Raw genomic sequence first — 7,425 nt, 5'->3', positions numbered from 1 at the left:
ATTTGACAAATTGGAGAATGGTATGAGTATAAGGGATGAAAAATATGTCTATGGGCAATTTTTCAATTTTTGGGGCAAAAATGTAATTTTTGACTTTTACGGGGGCAAAAGTGTAAATTGCAAAAATTACTCCACCGAGACTTTGGATGAGTCTGAGAATTTTATCTAAGCTATGAATATATGAGACAAGTGTATGGTGAAAATTTGGAAACAAATGGATGAAATTTTAAAAATGGGCCAATGGGAAAGTGACACATGGCATTTTTTTTAATGAAATAATATTATTTTAATGAAAAGTCAGCCATTTAAACCCAAATTTTGAGTGCTGGCCGGCCATAAGGAAGAAAAACAGAGGAAATAGAGAGGAAAGGAAGAAGAAAAGAAAAACCAAAGAGAAACAAGAAAATTCAAAGAGAAATTCGCGGTTTTCGACCGTTTACGCGTCTAACGGTAAGATTTTTCGATTTTAGCTTGATTTCTACCTTTCCTATGCCTTTATTTCCATTTAGCATGCTTGAGGAGAGAGATCAAAAAGTGATATCAAGGGCTGGACGAAATTCTAGGAGAGAGAAATTGAAATTTTTAGGTTTTGATTTTTAGTTAAATTGATAGTTTTAGTTAGTTAAATGTGTTTAGAAATTAAATTGGGCAAGAAATCAGTAAATTTTCACAATACCCACTCTTGGCTGGATGCTCAATGCTGTACAATGATGATGAATTGATTTCATTCTAAGGAAAATGAAGAGAAATGATGAAAAACGATTAAACGTGATAGAAAAACAAAGTAGAAAATTTACCGAGTTAATGTCCCATTTTTGGCCGAATTTTCCAAGGAAGGGAGTGAGCTGATTTTGTTGTTTTTAGAAGGTTATTGGCTGATATTTGATGGTTAGAAATGTTGGAGAGAGAATGGGATGATTTAGAGCTAAAATGGAGCGCGTTAGCAATTTATCGGGCAAAGTGCCAAAAATAGGTTAATACCGCATTTAAGTCGTTTTAGGCTATTGCATTTCATACCATGCATTAGTATAGGATTTAAGTTAATTATATAGTGATTTAGCATCAATGTGATGAATTGTGTAAATTTTTGTAATGTGTCTAGGAGGAGAGCCTTCCGAAAAAGGCAAAGAAGTCGTACCCGACGAGTAGTGATCGGGGCGCTTAGAAAGCTTTTATTTTGTACAAACGGTGAGTAAACTTATTATTATTGTAAATTATCTAGAGTTTATTTTTAAATGCCCTTTATGTATTTTATGAAATGAAAACGAGATTAAAACGAGATTTTTGATGTTTTAGGAATAAATGTGATAAATAAAAATATATTGTATTGATTATGAAATTGAGTAATTGGAGGTTACAAATTGACTTGAAAAATATATATTTTCCTAGGAATGGCTTATGAGAAATGAGTATATGTGGCTATATTTTGTGAATGCATTGGGAAATTTATGTAAGTTGTTTTACTATGCAGGCTGGATAAATAAATAAAAGCCACGTTATATTGTCGAAATTTTATTAAAATTGGTGGGTTAGTCACTGCAGTGACGGGTTTCCGTGGACTGCCTATTAGAGGGGCACGGTAAACCCAGTTATATAGTTACTCCGGTTGTAGAGGCGAGGAGGGTAACTCCTGGGGTAGTATTAGAGTTCACTTCACGTCGAACCCCCACGTGAATGTGTAACTCGGCCAACGCCAAGGAACGGCTGGTTTTAAAAATAAAAATGTGTTTCACGTGTGAATATTTTAACACCCTTGGCGGACTCGGTTAGATGCCTCGGCCAAGGTATCCCCGAGGATTAGTTTTGGCTTGAGCCTTGTTTTTATAAAAGACATAAGCCTTAACAATTGTTTTGGTAAATTACAAATATTTTATGGTTTAAGAAATAAATTTAAAACATTATGAAATGGGTTGAAATTTATTGTTTAAACTTGCCTCCATTTTACTCGCCTTTAGATATTTATGATAATGTCTGTTTACTCATTGGGATTGCAAAATCTCACCCAACTCCTTTCCACCCATTTCAGGTTCAGTATAGACTGTAGATAGCTGATCTCATCGAGGACTACTATTGGATCTGCATTTTCCAAACCGTAGGTTCACAGTCCTCTTTACTTTTGTTTATTCGGGGGCCCTCTGGTTATTGTAAATTAAATTAAATATTTTGGCTTACTGTATTTCAGTATGTATAAATTTATTTAGCTTTTACGCTATAAAAATTATTCACGTATAACTTTATAAATATTGTTTTATAAGAAAATAGAATATTTCCCTTAATATTTCTTTTATTTTCTTATTTTATTCAAATAATCGTAATTTCGTTTTAAATGAAGATTTTAGACTTTTAAACTCATTTTGAATATGAATTATGTATTTTGTACTTGTATATTACGTTTTAGCCAGTTTTGAAATTTTTGAGAAAAAAATGACCAAAATACCCCTATGTGGCGAAAATTTTATTTTGATTGTTTTTTTATCTAAAATAGTATATATTCTCTAAAGACTCGATATCTAACAATGATTGCTCACAAGAAAGGAAAGAAACTGATATGTAAGCCTTGCGGGGTTCCGGTTGGCATTCCGGATAATGAGTGTCAATCGGGACGTCGCGGCGATTGTCATGGGCCTGAGGGAGGTTCCGGGTCGTGACAAGATAAATTTTTGAGATACCAATGGGATTATAAAACATACACGCATAATAGATTATAATTCAATGGAGATGACATTGTGATGCAATGATATACAGTACAAGGAAACTTAAGCATATAATTGGAAACGATAAGAAGAGAATATAAGTATATAAATGATGAGGAACTATACACAGGCATGATGAGAATTTGTATGAATTATGAAGCTTATTCTATTGAATCTTGATTGTGGATGGGAATGAATTAAGAGAAATTAGTCTGAAGGCATTTGAAAATAGAGACTCGTATACATAATGAGGAATATAGACATTTGAATGTATATGTATATGTATGTGTGGAGTAGTGATGTACCCAACTAAATGAATAATGGTTTTAGTGGTTCAAGATTTGAACTCAATATATTTGATGAGTTGTATAGATAATGTAACGATTAAGAATCTTATCAGAAGACGATTTATGGTGACCTAAGGAATTTTGGAGAAATAGTTAAGGGAATATAATCTATAGTACGATTAAGCCATATGAGATGGATTAATAGGATTAAGAAGATTGAAATTTCCTAAATGCAAAGTAAACATGAAATAAGTAGAAATAATTAAAGCCATTAATTTTCCTGAACGCTGAGGGTATGTACAGGAATGAGTATGGCGTGTTAATGATGTTGTAAACTACACAATAGTGTATGAGGATAGGATGAATGAATGAAAGTCGAGAAGTTTGATATGGAATGAAGTAATAAGATAGTGATTGGTATACCTAAATAAGAATAAAATGCGATCGAAATTGGTATGATTGAGATGGAGTTATGGTTCAAGCTTAATGATAGTAATAGAACCATGCTTAATGTCTCAATATAAGAGATCATAATTGTGAAGGTTATTGTTGATCTGATTTTAAAGGATAATAATAGACATAAGCGAAATACTTGAGTTGAATTGGAGGTAAATGAGGTGAACAAATCGAAATTCCCTATAAAGGGGAGGACATAAGAAGTCGAGCATTAGATGAGAAAACAATACCCCCACATTTTCTCTGAGTTCAGTACATGAAATTTTGAGGTCAAAATTTTATTTTAAGGGGGGTAGTGTTGTCAAGCCCGATCTTATAAAATACTTTTCATGTCATTCATATGATTGACAATATGCTTGCATACTTGGAAAGCCCTGAAAGAAAAATCGTTAAAAGACGACAATGTACCAAATGGTACAATTAAGTTAATTTAAGTCTCGAACTAGATCAAATAGAGAATTTAAAATGAAATTAAGAATATTAAAGTCCCAGAATGGTTTAATATGGTGATTTGGAGTTCGAGGATCAATTTGAAGTCAAACTAGAATTTTTACTGTCCAGGGGCAAAATGGTCATTTGCCACCCAAGGACACAATGGGAATTTTTAGAAAAGAATTTTTTTAGCCCCATTTGACTTATTGGAGTATGATTTGAGTATTGGAGTATAATTTGAGGGTTTGGCAGTGAAAAAGTTTAATTCCAGTGATTTCTAGAGTGTAGGGGCAAAATCGTAATTTTGCCACCCGCGAACAAAATTTGAGATTTTGAGAGAATTTAGATCAAATTTGACAAATTGGATAATGGTATGAGTATAAGGGATGAAAAATATGTCTATGGGCAATTTTTCAATTTTTGGGGCAAAAATGTAATTTTTGACTTTTACGGGGGTAAAAGTGTAAATTTCAAAAATTACTCCACCAAGACTTTGGATAAGTCTGAGAATTTTACCTAAGCTATGGATATTTGGGACAAGTGTATGGTGAAAATTTGGAAACAAATGGATGGCTAGAATTTAAGGAATTAATAAAACATTAAAAAAATGAATAAAATAATATTATATTATTTTAGCCTTTAAAAAGGTAAAAATTCCGGAATTCTCATCTTCTTCAGCTGTCCAAACCAGGGGAGAAAAGGGGAAAAAAAAAACAAGAATCCTACCTGAAAAATTTGGAGAAAATCAAGAGAAATCAAGAAATCAAGCATTAAAAAGGTAAATTTCATTGATTTTCCTTGTGATTTTCACTACCCATGCATTTTTTCTCATTTCCATGCAAAATTAGAAAGTGGGTATGGACACCCATGCTGGCCAAACCTCCATGGATGAGTTTTGAGCTTGATTTTTGGTTGATTTTAATTGAATTAAGTGATTTTAGTTAAGTTATATTGAAATATAGCAAAAATAAGCTAGAAATATAATTTTCTCCCATTGAAACCCATTATGCTGAATTTTCTAGGGGAATATTGGCTGCTGATCTTGATGGTTATTTGAGGAATTATGATGAATAATGATGAATTATGAGCCTAGAAAAATAATGGAAATTTTCGGAGCAAAAATACAAATTTTTACCCACTAGGGGTATTTTCGTAATTTATTATCGAGACTGATAATTTGCACCACACTGAGGGACATTAAGTCAATTTGGGTGCAATTGAGGTATAGAAACTGAAAAAAATTAATTTGGAGTTTAAACGGACGCGTATATCAATTTATAGGGTAAAAGACCGAAATAGGCTAACACCGCATTTAGGCAAAAATTTAGACATTTTTGCATTCCATATCAAGCATTAGTAGTCTAAATTAGTTTTAATTTCAATTTAGTACCAATGTGGTGAATTTCTCGATTTTGTACTGTGTCAAGGTGGTGAGTCCTCTGATAAAGGCAAGGGAATTGCACCCGAGGACCAATAGTCTGAGTATTTCGAAAATCCTCACTCTAGACACGGTGAGTAACCTTACCATCATTTTAATTATCTAAAGTATGTTTTTATTCGGTTTTGGTGAATTTTATGAAAATGAGTTCAAATGGTAAATTTTTATGTTTTGTAAACAAAATGAGTTTAAATGAAAATATTTTATAAATTGTCTTGAAACGAAATAACGATTTTGAAAAATAGAGTAATTGGAGACCACTGATATGTTGTAAATTTAAAATTGAATTAATGGCTTATGTTATTGTATTGGCATGACTGGCTGGGCTGTGTTTTATTGAATTATATGAATTGCTTTATTTTACCCTTGCAGGCTGGGTAGTAATATATTAGCCCTGTCATGCTGTCAAAATTTTATTGTATGGTGGGTTTGACCTGCTGCAGTGGGCTGGATTCTGTGGACTAGCCTATTAGAGGGGCACGGAATCCTGTTATATTTTTACCTCGGTTGGAGAGGCGAGTAGGGTAACTCCTGAGGTATAACTTTTAGAGTTCACTTCACGCCAAACCACCACGTGAAGGGGAACTCGGCCAACGTCAAGGAATGGCTATGTTTTCAAAATAAAAACATGACTTTCTAATAGCCTTGGCGGACTCAGTTGGGATAGCCCTCGGCCAAGGTATCCCAAATAACTGAGTATGATAATAATTTTTGGCATGAGCCAAGTTTTTTAAGAAATTCATAAGCCATACTGATTACTTGCTTTAAATAAATTGATTTCATTTGGTTGAAATAAGTTGAAAGATGATAAATTACAGTTTGATGAAATGTTTTAATAGTCTCCTTTTACTCGACTTTAGATATTTTGAGTGATGTTTGTTTACTCACTGGGATTTTATAATCTCACCACCCTCATTTCCACCCATTTCAGGTTCAGAATAGATTGTAGATAACTGATATCGGCGAGGATTACAGTTGAACTTGCCACATCCAAAGACTGTAGGTTCATTTCTTTTTATACTTTTGGTCATTCGGGGGCCCACGTGTCACTGTAAATTAAATTCTATACTTTGGTTATCTGTATTACGGTATGTAAGAATTTATTTTGCTTTTACGCTATAAAAATTATTTATGCAGTGTTCTTAAAATATCGTTTTATGTGAAAATTGAATATTTTATTGAATATTTTTATTTTATTATAACAGTCATAATTCCATTTTAAACGAATGTTTTAGACATCCAAAATTATTTTTGATTAAGAAATATGTGTTTTCCACTTACATACTATATTTTTAGATGATTTTTTAGATTTTTGGGATAAATGACAAAAATACCCTTGTGAGACGGAAATTATTATTTCATTTGTTTAAGTTGGAAACAGTTTAAAATCTTTTAAAATATGGTATTTGGAAACAGCTACCCACAGGGGAAATGAGAAGCTGATATTAAAGCCTTGCGGGGTCTCGGTTGACATTCTGGGTAATGAATGTAAATTGAGACGTCGCGGCGGTTGTCACGGGCTCGATGGGAGTTCCGGGTCGTGACAGTAACACTTGTACATATCAGGCTAACAAGTTATCATAAATTCTCTTTTATATAATTGGTTTAAGATCAAGAACCAAATATTTCCCATTTAAGAATTTTTGGATGTGCGGTATATGTCCCAATTGCTTCACCACAACACTCAAAGATGGGTTTTTAAAAGAGGTTAGAAATATATGTTGGATACAAATCTACATCTATAATTAAATATCTAGAACTATTAATATGAGATTTAGTGATGGAAAGGTTTATCGATTGTTATTTTGATGAAACAATTTTTTCAACATTAGGGGGAGAAAATAAGTATTTGGAAAAAGAAATTTCTTGAAATGCATTATCATTATCTAGTTTTGATCCTCACACAAATCAATGTGAACTTGAAGTTCAAAAGATAATTCATTTGCAAAATATAGTAAATCGGTTGCCAAACGTATTTACTGACCTAAAGAAAATAACTAAATATCATACCCTAGCTGCATAAGCTCTTATTAAAATTGATGTCCTTGTAGGACAAGGCATGCCAGAAGTGTAAGAAATCAATATGTTCCAAAGATAAAATCCCTGAAAAAGAAAAGGA

The 7,425-nt window shown here is 32.6% G+C and overlaps 1 long non-coding RNA gene across 1 annotated transcript; it reads left to right on the top strand.

The window, feature by feature from the left end:
- Positions 1–332: 332 nt before the first annotated feature.
- LOC148762185 (uncharacterized) lies at positions 333–2,141 on the top strand. The gene is made up of 3 exons (XR_016026935.1): positions 333–450; positions 1,103–1,188; positions 2,027–2,141. It is a non-coding gene; the product is annotated as an uncharacterized LOC148762185 (long non-coding RNA).
- The last annotated feature ends 5,284 nt before the right edge of the window (positions 2,142–7,425 follow it).

The sequence above is a fragment of the Theobroma cacao genome, chromosome 6, assembly GCF_053813885.1.
Source record: "Theobroma cacao isolate CCN51 chromosome 6, ASM5381388v1, whole genome shotgun sequence".
Lineage (NCBI taxonomy): Eukaryota > Viridiplantae > Streptophyta > Magnoliopsida > Malvales > Malvaceae > Theobroma > Theobroma cacao.
This window is presented reverse-complemented; position numbering and strand designations above follow the sequence as displayed.